At 35.8% G+C, this 13,540-nt stretch overlaps 1 protein-coding gene across 1 annotated transcript in view; it reads right to left on the reverse strand.

Moving 5' to 3' along the window:
- Positions 1–8,266, reverse strand: part of ZBTB33 (zinc finger and BTB domain containing 33) — a 452,392-nt gene extending 444,126 nt beyond the window's left edge. Inside the window, exon 1 of the mRNA XM_044057352.1 lies at positions 7,853–8,266. The gene's annotated coding sequence lies outside the window, so the exon portion shown is untranslated. The remainder of the gene's footprint in view (positions 1–7,852) is intronic.
- Between the last annotated feature and the right edge of the window lie 5,274 nt (positions 8,267–13,540).

Below are 13,540 nucleotides of genomic sequence, written 5' to 3' on the forward strand. Positions count from 1 at the left end.
GAAAGAATGAGATAGTGATCCAATACCCTTACAAAATACAACTGATAGCTTAAAGACAGAAAAACAAAGTAATAAAAAGGATAAATACAAAGAAATATATTTACTCAATTCAAAAATATATGGAACACTTAAATAAAAAAGTAGCCATCAATTTGGAGAAATTTAAGCTTCAATCCTACTCACTGAATCTCACTAATTCGCACAAATTAGCTAACAGGACAAAGAAATAAGAAATTATTTTACAGGAAGATAATGGACAAAAGAAGTTTGCCGACATAGATGGCATACTTAACTGCTTTAAAATCATTTTAAGAATATTAATTCTGCTAATAATGATGGAATAAATGTTAATACTTTATCTACATTCTTAAAAAACAACTAATAAATTAACTATTAAAAGACTGGATAAACCAATTTCAATTACTGAAATAAAAAGCCAAATTAAAAAAAATGAAAATCTAATTAAGCTCAAGGTAATGATGGCATTATTCCCGAACTTTAAAAATTAATACCCGATCACGCTATTTATTAAAAGTATTTACTGAAGTAAAAATAATTTCATCATACCTCCTTCATGGAAATATACTAATTTCTCCTATATTAAAACAGGATAAAAATCTAAATCAATGTGTCTCTTACAGGCCAGTATCTCTTAAATGTTGATTATATAATATTTCTATTACTGCAAATAGGCTAAAATTAAATTTTAGTAACTCTCATTAATGAAAATAAAATGGGATACATTTTGAATAGGCAAACAACTAATAATACCCTTAGAAACACATTAACTGACTATGCACATAAAACTAAGAAAGAACTTTATATTCCTAGTGTAGATACAAGTAAAGCTTTTGACACAGCAGATTGGCTCTACTTGTCAGAAATACTTAAAGATAATTCCTACAAAAATTTCATAGACTTGATTATAAGTTTATACCACAACACTTGTGCTTTCATTAAGTTGGGGCCTCTTCTGTCCAATTCATTTAAACTTTGTAAGGGAACTAAACACGGATGTCCTTTATCTCCATTATTATTTGCTCTTGTTATACAGCCCTTGGCAAACTATGTTAAATTAAATAGTAAAATAATTGGTTTTAATGTATTAGACAAGTTTATATCTAAGCTTCAACTATTTGCAGATGATATTTTATTAACTTTGGGAGATACAGATATTTCATTACCTTATGTTATCGAGGCTTTAAATACATTTGAAGAGATTTCTGGATTGAGTACCAAAGTAAGCCCGATGTGCTCTTAAAAATATAAATAAACTAAGACATAAAAAATGTTGGGTATATTTTCAACTTCAGTTTTAAGGTAACAATTCAAATTAATTATAATATATTGCTAAAAATATTTCTAACACTTGATAAATGGAAAAGGTACTTCACAAGAGAAGAGAGACGTACATTGATCAAAATGATAATTCTTCCAAAAATTTTTTATATTTTTAGAAGGCACTGTAACAAGAGATTGATTAATGTAATCAGGAAATTAAACTTCTTACAAACCTAGAATTTCCCTTGATAATCATAAAAGTTGGAATGAAGGAGGTATAGCCTTTCCAGACATTGAATGTTACTCAAGATCAGCAGTTATAAGAATAATTATGAATAACTTCATCATACTCTGCTAAATGGAAATTCATAAAAGTATTATTTTAGCTTACCATAAGCATTCTTCTCCCTTGTGTACTTGCATTTTAAATGATTTCATCTGTTTTTTAAAAAGTTGTCTTGATAACTTTGTTAATAAAATCACTAATTCTGACTAACAGCATTTTAGATACATTTAATAGATATATCTATGCCAATGCTAATCTCAGTTACTGTTTATTTACTATTTTTCCAATTTGAGAGACAAAATGTTGAAAAAAAACATTGGTTTTAAAAGAATATAATTTTAATTTATTGGAATCAATTTATGAATGGAACTGATATATATACTTTTTGTGGAATTTTTAATGGGGAAATACACTACTGACCTAGATAACTGGCTTTATATTCAAATTTTCACACACTTTTGTCTCCAAGACATTCATGACAAAATGTTACTTAACCTCAACGATTTCTTAAAAAAATATCAGTCCTAGCAGCAGCAGCAATACTACTAAAGTTCTATCAAAAATATTAGAGGTTTTAATAACAGCAGTAATTCACGGTATTGGCATTATTCAATGCAAATACATAACATGGTTTTCTTGGGAGATAAGAAACTAATGCTGATGTCAATTGCAAAAACAACCTCCTCTCCATATTGGAAATTTTTTATATAGAGAATTTTGCATAAATCTTTTATAACCCCTTATAAAACTGGAATTATAAGATGCTGAAGATGTAATGCATAAAAGAAGCAGACTGGTTTCATATTCTTGTAGATTGTCCTACAAATGCTTTTTTTTTGGAAGGAAATCAATGAACTTCTGCAAGCTCTACGGCCTGATACTTTATCTAATATGTTAGTTCTATTAAATGCTCCAATTCCTGACTCCATTCCAACATTGCAAGTTCCTTTGATGTGGTGTGGCCTGTTTCACTTTTGCTAGAAAAGTTAAAATAAAAAAATGGAAAAAAAAAACACTTTTGTTTTCTGAATTTATAAATATAGCAAATGTGGTTTCTAAAAGAGAAATTTCTGCAACGAAGAGGAGAACCACCAATGTTATTTCTTATAATTATTGGATAAAGGTAAGTGATTCATTAACTCCTCAATATACGTTAAGTTATCACAGACTTTTTTAAATATGTTGATTGTTTATATGTTTCATTGTATTTTTTTATTTAAAAGCACTCCTGTGGTGACAACTGTCAAGTACTGAATTGGAATGCAGATATAGTCCTGGGCTCTAGTAAAGGGTATGGAAACTTTTTTAGATGGTAAATTGGTACAATGGTTAAGCCGCTTACCTTACAAACACAAAGTACAAGGTTTGCGTCTTACATGAGGTAGACAGCTAGGCTTAAAATGGCCCACAAGGGCAGTTAGTTTAGTATGAAACTGACACTTCAGTACAGAATGTTTTAAATAGCAAACTGAAAATGTACTCTTCATTTGCTATTACCCATACATCTGCTTTCTAAAAGATAACTACATTACGTTAAATTTTTCAAAGACGATACAGAATCTGACCACAGCAAAAATGACGGCAAAATGACGGCTGAGGCTACTTCTGTACAGGTAAACTGAAGCTGATAATGAAGGTTATAAAAATGAGGCAAAGAAATGCAAGACTACAATGTATCAGCTCTTACGCCAATCATGTCATTGTGCAATAAAAAACCCAAGCAATCTAAACACTAGTGATTTTTTTTTTTTTTTACAAAATCAAAACCACACTAGACTTCTGTATTCCAAAATGCTTACTAAAATACAACACAAGCTAAATTGCTGCAGAATATCAAAATTATGGCAAGAATCCAATTACCTATAAAAGTGAGCAAAATATCAAGGGTGCCTAATCATCCATGTTTAAACTATGGCATACTCTACAGATAAGTTTGTCTCAAACACAATTCCAATCATCAGCAAAATAACTAAGGTGCATGGAGTAGAACTAATCAAGTGTAACTTTTTTAAAACTGACTAGTAGACTTTAACACTCTTGGAAAGAGGTTCACCAAATTTAAGTTACTGGTAAGAAGACTTTTGCAAGAAAATATAAATTTAATAAATAAAAAAACTGTAGCTAGGAAGAATACTGCAGACAATTAAGAATTTCAAAACTTTCAGTAAAGAAGAACCAACCTGAGGCTGTGGATTCCCTTTAAAATACAGCTTTATGTCTTCAACATGCAGTAAGCAGAGAAGTACAGTCAAATCTAGCAGTTCAATTCTTAAAAAGTAATTTAGCAATCAGCAAAACTTACAATCATGATCAGTCTGTTGCCGAAGACCTGTCTCATAAACCAACCAACAAGAAGAAAAAGTGGGAGCTTCACCAACGTTACTAGCCAATATAAACACTTTGTAGTATCCTTTTCAAATACATAGGTCTTTGAAAACAACTTTACAGGCCAGCTCAGTCCCACAATGAACCATAAATGTTAAGCCTCACATATTCAGACTTGTGCCCAATTTCACTCTTACTCACTGGTTAAAAGAAATACCTACTCATTGCAGATCAAGACATAATGACTTTATTCTACATTCAATGTAACATCATAAACCTTATGTATCTCACCCACCCTATTATAATCAATACAGGGGGTTCATTTACCAAATTATGAAAAACTTCAAAAAACATATTACTCTAAAAGAATCCAAAAAACAAGCTACACAGATCGAAATCACTTCTAGAAATCCCAAACAAACAAAAAAGCCACTTGGAGGACTAGGCTTTCCATCTGAAAGTAGCATGGCTTCTGCAATGAATGTTGTTACATTACCATTACTAGTCGTACTGATAAGCAAATGGATTAAGGTCAGCTAAAAGAAAAGATATTAAACTTCACACACACACAAAAATTAAAACAGTTTTATACAAGTTAGGTTAACCTTATCTTTTACTGTTCAAAAGCCAAGTAAAATCTGAAGTTCCACAACACACTGATTTGAGGTCAGTCCTACAACTGATAGAATACGATGGTATTTATAACAAATATTCAAAAACTTTCTCTACGAGGATGACTCCACTATCTAGCATTCAGATCATTTGAATAGTCTTAGAAAAGGACACTCCTATCAGTGATCTGCCAAATGTTTCTAGATGATTTCTGCAATGAGGACTACCTGAGAATTCCATGGCAATGCAACCAACCTATAACAAAGATAAAGAAATGGTTCATTGTACCCGATGTCTCCTACAACTAATGATGGCAAGCGGTTACTTGTAGCGACTACTGGAATGTTCTATACAAGCACTACAGCTACTAGTTATGCTGTTTCAGGTGTCTATTAGATCCTAACTTGGGGTCCCCTTCCCCACAAAACTGCGACCTAGAGGATTAGCTGGGTGGTACTGCAGGTACAGAAAACATCACAAAATAATTTGGGAAACTGGGGAACAATTCACAAGTATGCAAACAAGTTATGCCTGATCGCTACAAGTAACCAAATGATGCATTAACTGTTACAGAATTCAAATATGTACACACTTACATTGCTCCCTCAATGACTTTCATGTGCACAGAACTATTATTCATGCATTTCTTAGCATCCGCTTAGGCTCTCTAATAGGCTAACTAAAGAACAAGTACCATCCCAAGCAAAAGGTGTGATTATTCTTACACTACACAATTCCAATCATGTTGACAAACTCAATAGCAAATTAGTACAAATAACGACCGTCTTCAACCAGTTCTGCAGGTTAAAAGAAACTCTTCAATAATGCATATCATACTGCAGAGGGGAGAATTGCTACTTAATGCCTGAAGGCTTGTATCACGAATCACAGCATTCAAAAACACCTTGAGAGGGTATTGCCCCACCTTATCCAGAACATGTAAACTCAACTACAGTAGAACACTCTGATTTTCGACTACCTCCCAGTCACTTCTTGGATATTCCTGAGTGCTGAACAAAATCACCAACAGCATGAGGACCTTGTCTATGAACACCCAGATTTAATTAAAACCAAAATAACCCTTGGAAACCCTGATGCATCCTTAATACCCCACTTGTAGGCAGAACAATAAGCTAAAAATATTACACAGACATTTATTTTTAAATTGCTTTTATTTTAATTTTATTAAACAGGTTAGAACACTGATCCTAGTGGACCATTTTCAGGTTCAGCTCAAGGTTACAAACAACCAAAATCGAAAAGGATCATCTCTATAATTAATACAAATACTTTCTAGTTGTGTGGTAAAAAGGAAAGTATCAGACACTAAGACACAAAAGCAGCAAGCTTTTCTAAAAGCAAAGCACCTTTTATGCTGCCGGGAGATGACATCCTCTTCTTTTTCAAGCAACCTAAAGCATCGTTCTATAAAGAGGATTGGCTACAGTAAATTAAATGTTAAATGGTCAAAATCTGTTTTGTCCTGTACTGCAGCATACATACACATTCGGGTGCGTACTCACTCCCCTGATGTGTTGAGGTACGTTGACATCCTATGCTGTGACACGTTTCCATTTCCATAATCAATTTCTATATAACAGTTTTTATCTTCACACAGCATATGTATTATCTGAAACAACACTGCTGTACTTATCTTACAATGAAATAATGACATGACAAAAACAGAGGGAGGTCCAATTCACTACTACATGGGTGGGTCAGCAAATGCTTTATACCAAAAGCACTGATACAGACATAGAGATTAAACATCTTTACAAAAAAATGAGGGAAGACACACCCCAGTCCAGATAAAATGTGAATCACTGATACCCCTTCAACTGTATAGATTTTCGCAGAATATCCAGATGTTTGCCTTATATTTTTGGTCTGTTTTTCAAAAAATTGTGGTTTTTCTGGCAAATTAGTGGCAAATCATTAAAGACTGAAGTTAGAAAATAATGACAGGCATTTGAGTTTCGGACTGCATACTCTTCAGAAAATTAATTTGAATGCAAAACCTATTATTCTATCAACTTTCTAAGTTTGTAAGAGCAATATTTAAAAAAGTCCATATTTTTGGACTTTTCTCACTTTTACTCATGACTTTGTCCAGTTTTTTTTTTTTTTTTGCTATACAGGGTTGAGAGATATGCTCATCGTCCCATGTGACATGCAGCTTTTTAAAGAGAAGCCAACATCCCCAGAGCAGCTGGTAAAAAGACTTTGACAAGCACCAGCATACTTGTGCGCGTTATCAATTTTTTTTACAGTACATCATACTTCCCAACTGTCCCTGATTTTTACCTCAAATTTTAGCTCTGTCCCTCTTAATCCCACCTAAAACTGATGACATTTGGAGAAAAGGTGGTGAATTACACTTAGTAAATAGTGACAATTAAGAGTTGTAGACTTCAACTTCAAAAGATATAAATTAATTCACCTTCTCTTGTTCTGTCAATGTCTCAAGTTAATAGTACTAATATTTTAAGTGTCCCTGATTTTTCTCTGGATTTGTCCCCGATTCTGTTGACATTTGTCCCGGACTGGTTGAGAGCTATGCAATACATACATCATACAATTCAAGTTCTCTTACACAGGCGCTGCAACATAGCAAGCACACTTCAACCACACAACAGACACTATACAAACGGACCACCCACTGCAAACTTGTTTTGTATACGTAACAAAAAGCCGTCAGATAAAACAGATAAGTCACATATGTTCTTTATTCAGTTTTAAAACTGGCATATAAAAAATATTGTACACCTAAAGAAAGTTTACAATCTACCTACTGACAGGTTCTTCCCACTAATAGGAATTATGGGAAAATGTCGTGACCTGCAAACATGACAGACCAAGCATGCAGCACAACAAGCTCTATAATGTCAATGTCACTAAATAATACTAAAGTTAAGTTGAACATCCACATATATTTCACATAAATTAAAGTTTTATTAGGGCCTCTATGATGTCGCGGCCTGCCAACTAGGGGAAAATGTAACACGGCCACAAAAGATAAATTCAACAATATGCACAACTCTGCTGTTGAGACCCCCTATATCTTCTATTCGTCCCCCTTCAAAAAAAAATAATTACAATAGTTAAATGACTAATAAGCCTTTTCTTTTGTTGTCATAACCATGTAAACCCAAAACAAAACAACTCTACGCACGTTAAAGCAGCTTCTGCTTCCTGGTTCATCCAAGGTTACAACATTTGGTCATTTTACACACCTAAAGCCCTCTGCAGTTGAATGCATTCTAGTTTGACACATTTATAGCATTTCCACAAACAACAATAACCTACACAAAGACAGAGAGTCAACAGTTTTTATTTAACTGAATTTACCTAGTTCACAGCCTTTCTCCACCGCACCGCTCCGGCAATACTTGAATAGCCGACACAGCCCTCCCCTTCCTGTCGGATGCCAAACTCAGATACTCAGGGAGGACCAAGGGGGCGCTGTTGTTGCTTTCGTACAAATGTTGATCAGACGTATAAACCGAATGAAAGATCTTTGGCGGTTTGATTTGCTTCTTATGGGTTTTTTTTTTTCTTTGTCTCTTTGTTTACAGTTTTCTCAATATTTACATTTCAGTTGTCGCTTTATATTTGACATATTTTTATATGCCCGAAGTAGGAAATTTGTTAGGGAAATATGAACGCTTTAGATGATGCCCTTAAATGAAGTAGTGTTACTTTTGTGCGCCCCAAATCGTGACATTTTCTGATGGAAGTTCGCGGGTTGAGAGGGTATCCACTGTCAACCCTCAAGTCAGTAATACCAAGATACTTCACATAAAAGGGGAATTGTAACCCGGAAGTTACTGCTGTGGGCAAGAATAATTGGAACTTCGGGTAGAAGGGTTCACTTGAGCATGGTATAATGTCCATAGGTAACTGATGTTGCACCCCTCAACTAAACCTGAAGATGTCAAAAAGAGGTGCAAAGGCTCTTGTTAATTAGGGGGAGCTAAACTAATAATTAGCATAAAAGCTCATTACTGAATTTCATATATCTCCTCCCAAGCTGCATGGTTGTGAGATACTATACGTAGAAACACAATGTTACGTATATTTTCAACCTCTCGGAAAAAAAGTTTCAGAAGTAATCCGGGACACTTAGTAGCTTCTAAGGCATTGACGGAATAAGGCAAATTTATTTACATTTGTTAACCGGATAGTGTCCGACTGGGTCAGAAACCCGTTTTCAGCGGAGACCCGGGGAGAAAAGCTCCAGAACAGTATAAAATTTAGTTAAAGTATAGGTAAGCAGTTACACCAAATATCAAAAAGTACGTTTGTAAATACGTTTCACGATCACAGAAATATTAGGAGGAATAGCTAGCTATACATAGTAAGTAAAAATTAAATTAAGAACAAAAATAAAATAAAGATAGGTAGTTAAGGTGTACATTATCCAAAAAGGCGAATATGCAAGAAATGAGCAGAAAAAGGGAAAATCTGATGCACTAGAAGAGAAGTAAAATAGAATGAAGAAAACTAGCCAGGTGGAATACAGGTGCAAAACCAGTTAGCATACAGATAATCTTTCAGGGTGGTTTTAAATGTGGACAGGTTTGGAATATGTAAGATGTGCTGAGGAAGATTGTTCCAGTCCTTGGCAATTTTATAGGAATAGAGGGAGATGGCATGATAGTTGTTAGACAGGGATACGTTTAGCATTATTTTGTTGGATGACATTAGGAGCATGCAGGTTTGAAAAAGCTGGACAGTTTTTGGGGTTGTAAGTGATTTTATGGGCAGTAGAAAGTTGCTTTAGCACTAACAGGTTGGGAAGCTCCAGCCAGTTGGGGTTGATTTGCAGCAAACAGCTGTTTTGTTATAGAAGGATTCTAATTTATTTAGGTCATCTTTGGCGAGATTTGTAAAGATATGAGAGCAGTAGATTAGGGTGGATAGCAAGTGAGATCTAGAAAATGAGCTTGGTCTTATTTGGGTTAAGAATATTTATTTCATTTTACATTTGTTTACCGGGAAAGTCTGACTGAAACAAGGTCCATTTACAACGAAGGCCCGGGGAGAAAAGCTCCATAACATAATGGTACAAATGCAACAAATGACAAACAAATTTCTGTACAGGGGCATATATACAATCAGAGCTCCATGTCTTTATATGACAACACAATCCACAAATGGCAGAAAATTTCTATTCAGGGTATATATACAGTCTAGGAGATTTTTCGTACCTTAGTTTGATTTGAGCAAGCTTTGTGTATAGATAACAAAACTTTGAATTCCCTATTGGTAGTACAAAGCATAAAAATGAAGGAATGGAATCTGGAAAATAATGCTATTCGGGAGATAAGTCATACCGTGAGAAATAGTTTGTAGGATAGTAGTTCCTGATAGGAAGTACAGAATAGCCGAGGTAAGCAGAGGTGATGAGGTGTGGCAAGTTACGAGGAGAGCAGAAAAGATTTTATGTGATACAGATACAGAGCCATGATTGCAAGAGGTGTGACTTTAGTGATTTCTTGAAAAGTGAGATGGATGGTGCAGAGGAGATACTTTGAGGGAGGTTATTCCATTCCCTAGCAATAGTGTGGGAAAACAGACTTTTCCCTGCAGTGTTATTGGCTTTGGTTCTGCAGAGCAGGGTTTTGTTGGATGAGCGTAGAGGGCGATTTGCAGAATATTGGTTTAGAAGTTGGTTTAGGGCAGGGGTTTTCAGAGGGTTCCTTATGTTGAAGGTGAGGACTAATTGGTGATAGTTAATTAGCTGAGGGAGTCTAACCACTGTAGTTGCTTCAGGGCAAGACAGTGATGACTTCTAAAAGTGGAGTTGTTAGCGAATTTTGCAATTGTATTGTAACATGACTCTAGTTTGTTTAGGTCTGTTTTCCTAATATGAATTAGGATTGGTGATGCATACATTAGGGTAGGCAAGAGGTGGGTTTGGGCTAAGGAGATTCTAGTGTGTTCCGCTAGGAACTGTTTGTGTTTATATAGGGTTCCTAGTTTCTTATGTACCTTTGTGATGGTTTGTGAGATATGGGCATTAAAGTTTAGATTGTTATCTATTTCAACCCTGAGCAGCTTAGTGTGAGTGGAGGGGGAGATTGTGGTCCCGTTTTTGGAGGTGATAATGAAGGTAGGATGTGTGGATTTGAATTTATTGGGGGTAAAAAGGAGTAATTTGGTCTTGATGGGGTTTAGAATGAGTTGGATATCGGTAATCCATTGTTCCACAGAGCAAAAGGATTCTTGGGTGAGCTTTTGAAGAGTTGTTATGGATGGGGCTGAGCAGATTAGGGTGGAGTCGTCTGCATACTGTATAAGTGATGCATGCAGGGTGGAAGTATGTAGTTTGTTAGTAAAAATGGTGAATAGTAGAGGCCCCAGTATTGATCCTTGTGGGACGCCTATAGTAGTTGGTAATAGAGGAGACAGTGTACTTTGCCATTTGACTGATTGTTTTCTGTCAGAGAGATAGCTTCTAAACCATGAAGTAGTAGGGGGGCAAAGGATGAGGTTGACAGAGTATCTAAGAGTAGGTTGTGGGAAACCATATCAAATGCTTTTGATAGATCTAGGAATATGGCTGAGACAAATTTGTTGTTGTTTCTTAGATGGTTAATCTGATTGGTAAAGGAGAGTAGAGCAGTGGTTGTGCTATGGTTTGGGCGGAAACCATGCTGTGTGGGGGAGAGGAGGTTTTGTGAGGATAAGAAGTGCATTACCTGGGTGTGAATACATTTCTCCAGAAACTTGGAAAGGGGGGACAAGATAGCAATTGGCCGATAGTTTGATAGTTCGTAGGAGTTTCCACCTTTGTGAAGGGGAATTATATGTGAAACTTTCCATAGATGGAGTATGTAGGTTTCTTGTATAGAGCGGTTTATAAGAACTGAGACAGGGTAGGCTAGTGATTCTGCAGCTAATTTTAGAAAATTTGTGGGTAAACCATTTGCTGCGAGTGTGGTGTATTTTAGTTTAGAGAGTAGCTTTTTAACCAAAGAGGTTGGTACAGGTGAGAGTGTGAAGGTGGGTATGTTTGTTCTACAGTTGGGGTGGTTTTAGTGTTCTTGTTGGATAGATAGTGCAAGGATAGATTCTGCGAAGTGATGGTTGAATTCTGAAGCTATGCTATCATTATCAGAATTGTTGTTGGGAGATGGGGTGGTGGTTTTGCCCGGTTTTAGAAGGGTATTGATGGCCTGCCAGAACTTTTGGGGGTTTCTAGAGTGCTTGTTTTGGATGTCTAAGAAGTAGTTCTTTTTATCTACTTTTGTTTGGGTTTTGGCCTTGGATTGGAGAGGTAATGATTGGATCATTGGAAAGGTAATTTTCAATGTCTTGGAAAGATTTTTGCATTTTAGTTTGCAGTTCTACAAAGGAGTGGGCTGACTAGATAAGAGAGGAATCATCAGCATACTGGATGATGGTGGGGTGTTGGGTGGCAGTATTGAGGTTATTGGTAAATATGACAAAGAGAAGGGGCCCAGGTATGGAGCCTTGGGGTACCCCTGTGGTGACTAGAAATAGAGGAGAAAGGGTGCTTGCCCATTTAGTATCCTCTTGATGGTTAGATAGCCAAGTATGAAACCATGTTAGGGTTGAGATAGTGAGATGATAAGTGGGAAGTTTATTAACTAGAAGCTGATAGGCTGCAATGTCAAAAGCTTTAGTTTATTAACTAGAAGCTGATAGGCTGCAATGTCAAAAGCTTTTGACATGTCTAGGAAAACAGCTGCGACATGCTGTCCTTCATTTTTGAGGCAGTTAGTGGTATCTGTAAAAGAAATGAGAGCTGTGTTAGTACTGTGTTTAGGCCTGAAACCATGCTGAGAGCTGGACAGTATGTTGTTAGCAGTGAGGTGATTCATGAGTTGCTGATGAATACATTTCTGTAGGATTTTGGCAATGAGAGAGAGAGGATGGCAATGGGACGGTAGTTTGTAGTATCTCTAGATGGGCCACCTTTATGAAGTGGTATGATACGAGAAATTTTCCATAGGCTGGGCATATACTGTTCAGAGAGATAGAGCGGTTTATTAGTATGGATATGGGATAGGCAATGGAAGGTGCAGCAAGTTTTAGGTACTCATTTGGAAGCTGGGCAGCAGCCAGGCAGCAAGGTTTTAGTTTAGATAGTATTTTTTCTTTTTTATGTAGGAAGTTTGAATGGGTTTAAAGCAGAAAGAGTTAGTGTCAATAGAGGTTGGGGAGGGGACTATGAGTGGTAGGATTAGCTTGTTTAAGAGTGCAGTGATAGAGTCGATGAAATGAGACTTGAACTGAGAGGATAAGGACTCTGAGGCATTATTAGTGAGGACAGCAGGGGTGGAGGTTTTACCTGGGTTAAGGAGGTGATTGATGTTTTGCCAGAACATTTGTGGGTTATGCTGTTGCAAATGTAAATTAAAACCAGTTTTCTGGAGTAAAAGAAGTCTAAAAAGTCTAGTTATTATCATTATTTATTAAGTATAATGCACCACATTTTCTCACCATTTTTTTCTGGGATTAAAAGAGACACAGCTAAATTCTGAGTCAAACTTTTGAGAGCTGTGAGTTAGATACCCCCCAACTTTAATTCGTTATGGACAAAGTTCTCATTCTGGGTCTCACAAAAATCTGTATTCTTCAAAGAAAGGGTCTGATTGACATCTTTCAATATGTTTTTTGAACAAATATCCATGGTATATAGTACTAAATTTATTTATTTATTCATATTTCTTGACCGGGAGTGTCCGACTGGACGTAGGTCCATTTTCAGCAGAGACCTGGGGAGAAAATCTCCACAGTTGAAATAAACAGACAGTAGTTACATTGGATTACATAGCGATTAACAATTTTCATAGCAATTACTTACAACATATGTACAGATGAAGAATATAGTACATCAGTAGACAACTAGAATCTTTATCTGTGAAGTACATAACAGACATTAACAAATGTTACAAGAAGAAGTTCCTATTGTATAATAAGTACTGGCTTATGAGCATCTGAGCTTGCTATAATCAAGGTAGTTAGTGGAGTAGAAAAAAAGGTAGTGGTTGGATGGGGTGGGTG

This window comes from Protopterus annectens, chromosome 15.part0 (assembly GCF_019279795.1).
Source record: "Protopterus annectens isolate FY-2018-M chromosome 15.part0, PAN1.0, whole genome shotgun sequence".
In the NCBI taxonomy this organism is placed as follows: Eukaryota; Metazoa; Chordata; order Ceratodontiformes; family Protopteridae; genus Protopterus; species Protopterus annectens.